This window comes from Theropithecus gelada, chromosome 6, assembly GCF_003255815.1.
Source record: "Theropithecus gelada isolate Dixy chromosome 6, Tgel_1.0, whole genome shotgun sequence".
Taxonomy (NCBI): Eukaryota; Metazoa; Chordata; class Mammalia; order Primates; family Cercopithecidae; genus Theropithecus; species Theropithecus gelada.
This window is the reverse complement of record NC_037673.1, coordinates 40,510,246-40,523,653: the sequence shown is the minus strand read 5'-3', so window position 1 is coordinate 40,523,653 and position 13,408 is coordinate 40,510,246. Positions and strand designations below refer to the sequence as shown.

Here is a 13,408-nt window from a genome sequence, read left to right as displayed (position 1 = left end):
CAAAAAAAAAAAAAAAAAAAAAAAAAAAAAGAGTTAGTCCAGCCGGGTGTGGTGGTTCATACCTGTGATCCCAGCACTTTGGGAGGCTGAGGTGGGTGGATCACTTGAGGTCAGGAGTTCAAGACCAGCCTAGCCATGATGGTGAAACTCCATCTCTACTAAAAATACCAAAAAAAAAAAAAAAAAAAAAAAAAGCCAGTCGTCGTGGTTCATGCCTATAATCCCAACTACTCGGGAGGCTGAGGCACGAGAATCACCAGAACCCAGCAGGCAGAGGCTGCAGTGAAGTGAGATTGCACCAATGCACTTCAGCCTGGGCAACAGAGTGCGAGCCTGTCTCAAAAAAAAAAAAAAAAAGAGTTAGTCCAATTAAGGGGTAAGGAAACCCATCGTTGATTAAGGTAGCTTCTGAACCCATTGGCTCTCTGGCACTACCAGCTTGCCCTGGGGGCAAGCTAAGCACACATCTACAGCCATAAATAAAGGTTTTGAAGGAGGGAATTGCAGCATTTGCAATATTTGCAGGTGTTTACCTTTGTCATTTAGAGGCGAGCAATGAAGGAATATGGGTAGGGTACCAACAGCATCTTCTACAGTAGCTTTTTATTTATGTACACATGCATGTATGAATTTCTTCATTCTGAATTTGATCAATATTTTGTAAAATGTGTAATATGATAGGCTATCAGCTTTGACAGGTAGAAGCCTTAAGCTATATCCTTCCTTATTTTTATTCTTTACATGCTATAAAGGACCATATTAGCCCATTTACAGAATATCCTTAATCTAGAGGATGATGTGGATTTATTTGTAGTAATTTAGAACTTGAATTGTTCGGCTCAGGTATCCCATAGATTATTCAATTCTGAAAGGGTTACAGAAACTTCCTTTCCCCAAATGCCTTGCACACTCCTACCTTCACATCTGTAATGTCATAAGAGCATTTCTTCTGTCTGCAATTTTAATAGAGGAACCATTAGCACAAAGGCTTTAAATGCACGTGGGAGCAATACTGTGGGAAGTTTCACTGCTGGCATAAGTTGTACGGACTTTATTCACACAATGAGTCACTGAGAACTCACCCACTGGAAGTCTTTAAGAAAGAATCAAAGCAGTGCTTTAGATTGATTGAAACAGTAGCTGTGTGCAGCCTACATAGAATAGGTAAGGAAAGGAAGCAGGAAGCGTGACTTGGAATTTATTTCAGTAGTTTAGACAAGGGGATCAAGGCCTCATTTAAGAAGGGATAGACACAGCTGTGTCTACAAACAATACAAAAATTAGCTGGGCATGATGGCACATGCCTGTACTCTCAACTACTCAGAAAGCTGAGGTGGAAGGATCACTGTAGCCCAAAGGTTGAGGCTGCAGTGAGCTGTGATCAGGTCACTGCACTCCAGCCTTGGTGACAGAGCAAGGCCTTGTCTCAAAAACAAAAACAGAAACAACAAAAAAAGAAGGGGCTGGGCACGGTGGCTCACACCTGTAATCTCAGCATTTTGGGTGGCCGAAGAAGGTGAATCACTGGAGGTCAGGAGTTCAAGACCAGCCTGGCCAACATGGTGAAATCCCGTCTCTACTAAAAATACAAAAATTAGCCAAACATGGTGGTGGGCAACCGCAATTCCAGCTACTTGGGAGGCTGAGGCAGGAGAATCACTTGAACCTGGGAGGCAGACATTGCAGTGAGCCAAGATGGCGCTACTGCACTCCAGCCTGGGCAACACAGCAACACTCTGTCTCAGAAAAAAAAAAAAAGGAGGATAGACAAAAGAGCCAGAAGAATTCACAGGGTTTAGTGATTAAATATGGTTTCAAGTCTGATTGATTCAGAGAATTGAAAGAATTTAAGAAAAATGTAAAGGAGGAAGAAAATTGAAAGTCAAAAAGGAAGAGATGGTTTTGGAGAGGGGACATTTTTACTTTGGGGAAAGCATCCAACATATAACTGAAAATATAGGTCTCTTTGGGAAGAGATAGGCTTCACCTATGTCTCTTGGAGGGGTACCTGGGTAGAGCCGCTAGCATGGAAGTACATAACTAAAATCATGGACTTGGGCGAATCTTCTAGAGATTGAACATAACGAACCATAAAACCACAAGAAATACCTCTGTTCAGGGAGCAGGAAGAAAAAAAAATGCCAAAAAGGAGAGGTTACAGAGAAAGAAGCAAAACCAAAACAATGCAACATCAAGCCAAGTCAGGAGAATTTCAAGATGAAGAGCCCAGTCCACAGTTACTCCCAGCAAATGCCCAGTCTTGGATTTGCAAAGCACAGTGCATTGTATATTAAATGTTCTGAAAGTTCTGTAACAAGTAAAACTTTTTTAACTTTTTCAACCCAGAATTTCTCAAGTTCATGTGAACCCCTGGACTTTTATTTCTAACAAACCCCAAAACTGGTATATGGGCATGCTTTGGCAAATAAATGGTGTCTAAGCCAAAGCTAAGTCAGTAGAGGGGTAAAGCAGATTTCTGCCAGACTGGGGAAGGGTCAGTAAGGGCACAGCCCTCTCCTCACCTCCTGTGACACCAGCTCTTCCCCATTTGCCCTCACCTCCCTTGGCAGCTCCTCAAACACTGTTAACATCCCCAAACCCTAATGAAACTATTAGGCCACTGATTATATCAGGAAGCAATTCTGGTCCACCACAGGGAGATATTTGAAAACATTTTAACGAAGCTATTTCATTTACTAGTCATTTCATTTTGCTCTGAATTGTTCCAACAGATTTAGCTGACTCTGGGGGTTTCCGAGGAACAAACTCACTGGGGAGAAGTAAAAGCCTCCTTTTTCCTCCTCTCTTGTATTGAGGCTGATAAGGTCAGAATTGAACCTGCGGGGAGTTGGAGTGAAGAAGCAAGAGCATCCCCTAGTGGCAGACTGCTCCAGGCCCTGGAGTCAGAGAACACCGTTAAGCTCTGGAGTTAAACCACTCAGGAGGGAGTGAAACACAGTGAATCTTCCTAGGCTCCCAGGCAAGTGCTTGCTAAGCTAATAAGTACTCCAGGTGGTATTGCTTTTTCCATTTAAAATGTCACACTGTGAACAGTTTGAGAATGAAAAATGGCTGCCAAGCAATGCCTTATTCAAAGGAAGATCTCAGTAAAATGACGATTATTAAATGCTTTATCATTACACATAATAAGTTGCTGTCTGTCTCTGCTGGAAGCACTGTATTAAATGCTGTGATTTGTGCATTAATTTAAAGTGAGGCTACTAGATTAATACTCTCTGTTGGTATCCAGTTCTTCATACGAAAGTTGTTTAAGGTTTAAATATTTAGGAAATACAAGGTTTCACACTTCCCTTCTGGACAGACTTCTGGACAGGTGCCATTCTGCTTTTCCACACTGGGCAAGCCTTTGCCCTGGTGACCCTGATGGCTGCAGATGGCAAGAATCAAATTACAATCACGACGAGATAAGAAGTTTTGTTGTTATGGTTTTTAATAGCGACAGGCATTTGCTAAATTTAGGAGAAGGCCCAGATTTGTTTGAGTTTCTGAATGGCATCTGGGTTTTTCAGTTATTGCAATGCACATTGTAGCAGTAGCCTGCAAGTACAAGATACATTTCATTTGGCTTAAATTTGAATTAAGTCAAACAGCTCTGAGAAGGAAGACATAAAATACAAAGATTTCAGTGGTTCTGTAACTGCCTTATGTAAAGTCCTGTGGAGGAAGGGTGAAAAAGGACAAGGTCATTTATTTGATCTACACTTCAAACTTGTGGTGCCTAAATAGAAAGTTGTTTTTGTTTTCAGACCAAGAGCTCAGCATGCAATAGACGTAAAATAAAAATCAATCACTCAGAAAATGTCAGGCCACCCCATAGTTTTAAGCTTTAACTCTTTAAACGATCTTAAAACAGATATGTTTTAATATCAGATTCATCACTAAATATTCCACAGGCCAAGAAAGAATAAATAATGTGGTTAAAAAAAGTAAAATCCTAGGCGGGTGGATCACAAGGTCAGGAGTTCGAGATACTCAGGAGGCTGAGGCAGGAGAACCGCTTGAACCCTGGAGACGGAGGTTGCAGTAAGCCAAAATCGTACCACTGCACTCCAGCCTGGGTGACAGAGAGGGACTCTGTCTCAAAAAAAAAAAGTAAAATCCTGAATTGTGCAACCTCTTAAAATGTTTGTGAAAAAATCTTAGTAACTAGAGAAGAATAGTCATGAATATCTAACTAGAAACTTCTTAGGAGGAAAATTTTTCTAAAAGCAAAAAGAGTACTAATTCATATTTCCCTTGTTTGGTTTTTTTATTATTATTATTATTTTTATTTTTTTTGAGACAGGGTCTCACTCTGTCACCCAGGCTGGAGTGCAGTGGTGTGACCACAGCTCACTGCAGCCTCAACCTCCTGAGCTCAGGTGATCCTCCCACCTTAGCCACCTCTTGAGTAGCAGGGACCACAGGCACATGCTACCATGTTCAGATAATTTTTGTATGTTTTGTAGAGCTAGGGTTTCATCATGTTGCCCAGGTTGGTCTCACACTGCTGAATTCAAGTGAACCTCTTGCCTTGGCCTTCCAAAGTACTGTGGGCCTCTAATTTGTGTTTCATTTATACAAATATGTGCTTTGAAAACAGATAATCCGGTTTCAAATCTTGGGCAGGTTTGTTAACCTCTCTGACGTTCTGTTTTCTTATCTGAAAGGTGAAAATCATATTATCTAACCCCTAGGGTTATTATATTAAATGAGATAGTCCAAATACAACAATTAGCATCATGCCCAGAATATAGTAAGCTTAGTCCAATAAATATGAACTAGTATGCAAATTATTATAAACAATCCAGCTGGGCACAGTGACTTGCTCCTATAATCCCAGCATTTTAGGAGGCCAAGGCAGCAGGATTACTTGAGGCCAGGAATTCAAGACCACCCTGAGCAACATGGCAAGACCCCACATCTACAAGAAAATTTTAAAAATTATCCATGCATGGTGTTTGCATGCCTCTGGTCCCAGCTACTCAGGAGGCTGAGGTGGAAGGGTCACATGAGCCCAAGAGGTTGAGGCATCAGTAAGCCATGATCGTACCACTGCATTCCAGCCTAGACAACAAAGTGAGAACATGGCTCAAAAAAAAAAAAAAAAAAATGCAGCCGGGCGCGGTGGCTCAAACCTGTAATCCCAGCACTTTGGGAGGCCGAGACGGGCGGAGATCGAGACCATCCTGGCTAACACGGTGAAAACCCATCTCTACTAAAAAATACAAAAAACTAGCCGGGCGAGGTGGTGGGCGCCTGTAGTCCCAGCTACTCGGGAGGCTGAGGCAGGAGAATGGCGTGAACCCGGGAGGCGGAGCTTGCAGTGAGCTGGGATCTGGCCACTGTACCCCAGCCTGGGCGATAGAGCAAGACGCCGTCTCAAAAAAAAAAAAAAAAAAAAAAAAGGGCTGGGCGCAGTGACTCACACCTGTAAAACTCTCACCACTTTGCGAGGCCAGGGTGGGTGGATCACCTGAGGTCAGGAGCTCAAGACCAGCCTAACCAACATAGTAAAACCCTGTCTCTACTAAAAATACAAATATAAGTCGGGCATGGTGGCGTGCATCGTAGTGCCAGCTACTTGAGAGGCTGAGGCAGTAGAATCGCTTGAACCTGGGAGGTGGAGGTTGCAGTGAGCTGAGATTGCACCACTGCACTTCAGCCTGGGTGACAGAGTGAGTCTCCATCTCAAAAAAATAAAAAATTTTTAAAAAGTGAAACAATCCAAAGAGTCATCAATGATGGATTGGTTAAATAATGTATAGCATGTACACACTTTTTTTTTTTTTTTTTTTTGCTTTGTTGCCAAGGTTGGAGTGCAGTGGCACCATCTTGGCTCACTGTAACCTCCACTCCAGGTTCAAGCTATTCTTATGCCTCAGCCTCCTGAGTAGTTGGGACTACAGGCGTGTGCCACCATGCCAGGCTAATTTTTTTTGTATTTTTAGTAGAGACAAGGTTTCACCATGTCGTCCAGGCTGGTCTTGTACTCCTGAGCTCAGGCAATCCACCTGCCTTGGCCTCCCAAACTGCTAGGATTACAAGCTGGTGAGCCAGTGCGCCCAACCACAGCATGTACAAGTATTAAATGGAATATTATGCAGCTAAAAAAATGGAAGAAACACTCTATGCACTGATATGAAAAGATCTACAAAATATAGAGGTGAAAAAAACGGTACAGAACAGTATGGTATTTGGGGGTTAAAAGAAGGGAGGAGAATAAGAGTATATATTCTATTTGTTTGTATTTGCATGAAAAAAACTGTCATAGGATACACAAAGAAACTAATAAAAGTTCTTATCTGAGGATTAATGTGGGAAGGAAACTAGGTGAAGAGATGAAAACAGAATGAATAGAAAAAGAGATGGGACTAAGACTTTTACTTTACACTATTTTATAGTTTTAATACATTAATGAATGTATTTCTGATTTTTAAAAAATAAAATTATTTAATTTTATTTTGTTAGCTTTTATTATTTTATAATTCAAAGTACAAAAGAATAAGCATCATGGCTGGATGTGGTAGCTCACGCCTGTAATCCCAGCACTTTGGGAGGCCAAGGCAAGTGGATCACTTGAGGTCAGGAGTTTGAGACTAGCCTGGCTAACATGGTGAAACCCCATTTCCACTAAAAATACAAAAAAAAAAAAAAAAATTAGCCAGGCATGGTGGTGCACACCTTTAGTCCCAGCTACTTGGGAAGCTGAGGCAGGAGAATCTCTTAAACCCAGGAGGTGGAAGTTGCAGTGAGACGAGATCACATCACTGCACTCCACCCTGAGCGACAGAGTGAGACTCCACCTCAAAAAAAAAAAAAAAAAGAAGGAGCATCCTAATATATTCTTTGTCCTTTGATTGTTTGTTTGCTTATTTGTTTATTTGAATGAATCATGGGATACTGTAGGGATACACATAGCACTAAAAGAAACAGCAATCTTACTAAAATGCTTCATGGTCACTGGGACCAAAAGGATGGTCTGGAAGGTAGATATAGTGATTCATATATCTTTACTTTAGTGCACCACCAGTCTATTTCTTTGATATTTATGTGACCAAGTTTCCAAATGCAAGCTCTCAAAGTGAGCATATGAGTAAACATCACTGCTCCTATGTAATTAAATATACATGAAATTTAATAAATTACCCAGACTCACAAAGAAATTGGTTCCATTCTCTTCTTGCTCCTTTTCATCTTCTACTGACGTGGGCCTGTTTCTGGAAAGAAATTGTGGCTTGCCAAAAAAGGCATCAAACAAATCTTGTCTCAAATTTAGAGTTCACAATCTGCTATCTGTATTATCCTCATAAGCCTCAATTTTCTTACATAAAAAAGGATAATGAAACTTTTTATAGGATTGATGAGATTCAAGATATATAAAAAACATACTACATCATCCTGAGCACATATAGGCTCCACACTCATGAACAATAAATGAGTTTCTTTTAAATATGCATAAGTAAATGTGAGCCAAAGACAAAATTTTATCAAAACAGTTTTTTTTTTAATTATACATTAAGTTCTAGGGTACATGTGCACAACGTTCAGGTTTGATACACAGGTATACATGTTCCATGTTGGTTTGCTGCACCCATCAACTCATCATTTACATTAGGTATTTCTCCTAATGCTATCCCTTCTCCAGCCCCTACCCCCCAACAGGCCCTGGTGTGTGATGTTCCCTGCCCTGTGTCCAAGTGATCTCCTTGTTCAATTCCCACCTGTTAGCGAGAACATACAGTGTTTGGTTTTCTGTCCTTATGATAGTTTGCTGAGAATGATGGTTTGCAGCTTCATCCATGTCCCTGCAAAGGACAAGAACTCATCCCTTTTTATGACTGCATAGCATTCCATGGTGTATATGTGCTATATTTTCTTAATCCAGTCTATCATTGATGAACATTTGGGTTGGTTCCAAGTTTTTTCTGTTAAGAATATTGCCGCAATAAACATACATGTGCATGTGTCTTTATGGTAGCATGATTTATAATCTTTTGGGTATATACCCAGTAATGGGATTGCTGGGGCAAATGGTAATTCCAGTTCTAGATCCTTGAGGAATCGCCACACTGTCTTCCACAATGGTTGAACTAATTTACACCCCCTACCAATAGTGTAAAAGCGTTCCTATTTCTCCACATCCTCTCCAACATCTGTTGTTTCCCGATTTTAATGATTGTCATTCTAACTGGGGTGAGATGGTATCTCATTGTGGTTTTGATTTGCAGTTCTCTCATGGCCAGTGATGATGAGCATTTTTTCATGTGTCTGTTGGCTGCATAAATGTCTTCTTTTGAGAAGTGTCTGTTCAAATCCTTTGCCCACTTTTTGATGGGGTTGTTTGTTTTTTTCTCTTAAATTTGTTTGAGTTCTTTCTCGGTTCTGGGTATTAGCCCTTTATCAGCTGGGTAGATGGCAAAAATTTTCTCCCATTCTGTAGGTTGCCTGTTCACTCTGATGGTAGTTTCTTTTGCTGTGCAGAAGTTCTTTAGTTTAATTAGATCCCATTTGTCTATTTTGGCTTTTGTTGCCCTTGCTTTTGGTGTTTTAGTCATGAGGTCCTTGCCTATGCCTATGTCCTGAATGGTATTGCCTAGGTTTTCTTCTAGGGTTTTTATGGCTTCAGGTCTAATATTTAAGTCTTTAATCCATCTTGAATTAGTTTTTGTATAAGGTGTAAGGAAGGGATCCAGTTTCGGATTTCTACATACAGCTAGCCAGTTTTCACAGCACCATTTATTAAATAGGGAATTCTTTCCCCATTTCTTGTTTTTGTCAAGTTTGCCAAAGATCAGATGGTTGTAGATGTGTAGTGTTATTTCTGAGGCCTCTGTTCTGTTCCATTTGTCTATATACCTGTTTTGGTACCAGTACCGTGCTGTTTTGGTTGCTGTAGCCTTGTAGTATAGTTTGAAGTCAGGTAGCATGATGCCTCCAGCTTTGTTCTTTTTGCTTGGTATTGTCTTGGCAATGTGGGCTCTTTTTTGGTTCCATATGAACTTTAAAGCATTTTTTTCCAATTCTGTGAAGAAAGTCATTGGTAGCTTAATGGGGATGGCATTGGATCTATAATTTAGTTTGGGCAGTATGGCCATTTTCACTATATTGACTCTCTTCTTATCCATGAGCATGGCATATTCTTCCAATTGTTTGTGTCCTCTTTTAAGTCGTTGAGCAGTAGTTTGTAGTTCTCCTTGAAGAGATCCTTCACATCCCTTGTAAGTTGGATTCCCAGGTATTTTATTCTCTTTGAAGCAATTGTGAATGGAAGTTCATTCATGATTTGGCTGTTTGTCTATTAATGGTATATAGGAATGCTTATGATTTTTGCACATTGATTTTGTATCCTGAGACTTTGCTGAAGTTGCTTATCAGCTTGAGATTTTGGGCTGAGATGATGGGGTTTTCTAAATATACAATTGTGTCATCTGCAAACAGGGACAATTTGACGTCCTCATTTCCTAATTGAACACTCTTTATTTCTTTCCCTTGACTGATTACCCTGGCCAGAACTTCCAACACTGTGTTGAATACAAGTGGTGAGAGAGGTCATCCTTGTCTTGTGCCTGTTTTCAAAGGGAATGCTTCCAGTTTTTGCATTTGAGTGAGTTTCTTAATCCGGAGTTCTAATTTGATTGCACTGTGGTCTGAAAGACAGTTTGTTGTGATTTCTGTTCTTTTACATTCACTGAGGAGTGCTTTACTTCCAATTATGTGGTCAATTTTAGAATAAGTGTGATGTGGTGCTGAGAAGAATGTATATTCTGTTGATTTGTGGTGGAGAGTTCTGAGATATCTATTAGGTCTGCTTGGTGCAGAGCTGAGTTCAAGTCCTAGATAACCTTGTTGACATTGTGTCTCGTTGATCTGTCTAATATTGACAGTGAGGTGTTAAAGTCTCCCATTATTATTGTGTGGGAGTCTAAGTCTCTTTGAAGGTCTCTAAGGACTTGCTTTATGAATCTGGGTGCTCTTGTATTGGGTGCATATATATTTAGGATAGTTAGCTCTTCTTGTTGAATTGATCCCTTTACCATTATGTAATGGCCTTCTTTGTCTCTTTTGATCTTTGTTGGTTTAAAGTCTATTTTATCAGAGACTAGGATTGCAACCCCTGCTTTTTTTTGCTTTCCATTTGCTTGGTAGATCTTCCTCCATCCCTTTATTTTGAGCCTATGTGCATCTTTACACCTGAGATGGGTCTCCCGAAAACAGCACACTAATGGATCTTGACTCTTTATTCAGTTTGCCAGTCTGTGTCTTTTAATTGGGGCATTTAGCCCATTACATTTAAGGTTAATATGGTTATATGTGAATTTGATCCTATCATTACGATGTTAGCTGGTTATTTTGCCCATTAATTGATGCAGTTTCTTCTTAGCATCAATGGTCTTTACAATTTGGCATGTTTTCACAGTGGCTGGTACCAGTTGTTCCTTTCCATGTTTAGTGCTTCCTTCAGGACCTCTTTTTTTTTTTTTTTGACATTGTTATTTAGTTTTTATTTCATAATCATAAACTTAACTCTGCAATCCAGCTAGGCATGGGAGAGAACAAGGAAAACATGGAACCCAAAGGGAACTGCAGTGAGACCACAAAGATTCTAGGATACTGCGAGCAAATGGGGTGGAGGGGGGCTCTCCTGAGCTACAGAAGGAATGGTCTGGTGGTTAAGATAAAACACAAGTCAAACTTATTCAAGTTGTCCACAGTCAGCAATGGTGATCTTCTTGCTGGTCTTGCCATTCCTGGACCCAAAGTGCTCCATGGCCTCCACAATATTCATGCCTTCTTTCACTTTGCCAAAGACCACATGCTTGCCATCCAACCACTCAGTCTTGGCAGTGCAGATGAAAAACTGGGAACCATTTGTGTTGGGTCCAGCATTTGCCATGGACAAGATGCCAGGACCTGTATGCTTTAGGATGAAGTTCTCATCTTCAAATTTCTCCCCATAGATGGACTTGCCACCAGTGCCATTATGGCATGTGAAGTCACCACCCTGACACATAAACCCTGGAATAATTCTGTGAAAGTAGGAACCCTTATAACCAAATCCTTTCTCTCCAGTGCTCAGAGCATGAAAATTTTCTGCTGTCTTTGGAAACTTGTCTGCAAACAGCTCGAAGGAGACGCAGCCCAAGGGCTTGCCGTCGACGGCAATGTCGAAGAACACAGTAGGGTTGACCATGGCTAGTAGTACAGGACTTTCCTCAGCGGCAGCATCTGCAAAGTGCCCTTCAGGACCTCTTGTAAGGCAGGCCTGGTGGTGACAAAATCTCTCAGCATTTGCTTGTCTGTAAAGGATTTTATTTCTCCTTCACTTATGAAGCTTAGTTTGGCTGGATATGAAATTCTGGGTTGAAAATTCTTTCCTTTAAGAATGTTGAATATTGGTCCCCACTCTCTTCTGGTTTGTTGAGTTTCTGCTGAGAGATCCGCTGTTATTCTGATGGGCTTCCCTTTGTGGGTAACTTGACCTTTCTCTCTGGCTGCCCTTAACACTTTTTACTTCATTTCAACCTTGGTGAATCTGACAATGATGTGTCTTGGGGTTCCTATTCTCAAGGAGTATATTTGTGGTGTTCTCTATATTTGAATGTTGGCCTGCCTTGCTAGGTTGGGGAAGTTCTCCTGGATAATATCCTGAAGAGTGTTTTCCAACTTGGTTCCATTCTCCCCATCACTTTCAGGTACACCAATCAAATGTAGATTTGGTCTTTTCACATAGTCTCATATTTCTTGAAGGCTTAGTTCACTTATTTTTACTCTTTTTTCTCTAACCTGTCTTCTCACTTTATTTCATTAATTTGATCTTCAATCACTGATACCCTTTTTTCCACTTGATCGAATTGGCTATTGAAGCTTATGCGTGTGTCACAAAGTTCTCATGCCATGGTTTTCAGCTCCATCACGTTATTTAGGGTCTTCTCTACACTATTTAATGTAGTTAGCCATTTGTCTAACCTTTTTTCAAGGTTTTTATTTTCCTTGCGATGGGTTCAAACATCCTCCTTTAGCTCGGAGAAGTTTGTTATTACCAACCATCTGAAGCCTACTTCTGTCAACTCATCAAATTCACTCTCCATCCAGCTTGGTTTCATTGCTGGTGAGGAGCTGTGATCCTCTGGAGGAGAAGAGGCACTCTGATTTTTAGAATTTTTCAGCTTTTCTCCCCATCTTTGTGGTTTTATCTACCTTTGGTCTTTGATGTTGGTGACCTACAGATGGGATTTTGGTGTAGATGACCTTTTTGTTGATTTTGATGCTATTCCTTCCTGTTTGTTAGTTTTCCTTCTAACATTCAGGTCCCTCAGCTCCAGGTCTGTTGGAGTTTGCTGGAGGTCCACTCCAGACTCTGTTTGCCTGGGTAGCACCAGTGGAGGCTGCAAAACAGCAAATATTGCAGAACAGCAAATACTGCTGCCGGGTCCTTCCTCTGGTAGCTTCGTCCTAGAGGGGCAGCCGCCTATATGAGGTGTCTGTCAGCTCCTACTGGGAGGTGTCTCCCAGTTAGGCTACATGGGGGTCAGGGACCCACTTGAGGAGGCAGTCTGTCTGTTCTCAGAGCTCAAATGCTGTGCTGGGAGATCCACTGCTCTCTTCAGAACTGTCAGACAGGGACATTTGTCTGCAGAAGTTGTCTGCTGCCTTTTGTTCAGTTATGCCCTGCCCACAGAGGTGGAGTCTCGAAGCAGTAGGCCTTGTTGAACTGTGGTGGGCTCCACCCTGTTCGAGCTTCCTGGCCCCTTTGTTTACCTACTCAAGCCTCAGCAATGGCAGACGCCCCTCCCCCAGCCAGGCTGCCACCTCACAGTTTGATCTCAGACTGCTGCGCTAGCAGTGAGCAAGTCTCCATGGGCATGGGACTGGCTGAGCCAGGCACGGGAGAGAATCTCCTGTCTGCCGGTTGCTAAGACCTTGGGAAAAGCACAGTATTTGGGTGGGAGTGTCCCATTTTTCCAGGTAGTGTGTCACGGCTTCCCTTGGCTAGGAAAGGGAAATCCCCCGACCTCTTGCACTTCCCAGGTGAGACGATGCCCCGCCCCACTTCAGCTCACCCTACGTGTGCTGCACTCACTGTCGAAACAGTCCCAATGATATGAACCAGGTACCTCAGTTGGAAATGCAGAAATCACCCATCTTCTGCATTGATCATGCTGGGAGCTGCAGACCGGAGCTGCTCCTCTTCAGCCATCTTCACTCCTTCCGTCTCAAACCAGTTTATTAGTCAAATACAGTGGCTTATGCTATAATGCCAGCATTTTGGGAAACCCAGACAGGAGGATAGCTTAAGGCCAGGAGTTTGACACTAGTCTGCACAGCATAGTGAGACCTCATCTCTACAAAAAGTAAAAAAAATTAAAAAGTCAGATATAGTGGTGGTGCATGCCTATAATCCTAC

At 41.6% G+C, this 13,408-nt stretch overlaps 1 pseudogene across 1 annotated transcript; it reads right to left on the bottom strand.

Annotated features, from left to right (window-relative positions):
* Positions 1–10,491: 10,491 nt before the first annotated feature.
* On the bottom strand, positions 10,492–11,194 carry LOC112626466 (annotated as a pseudogene). The gene has a single exon (XR_003119897.1). The product of XR_003119897.1 is annotated as a peptidyl-prolyl cis-trans isomerase A pseudogene (transcript).
* Positions 11,195–13,408: the final 2,214 nt, after the last annotated feature.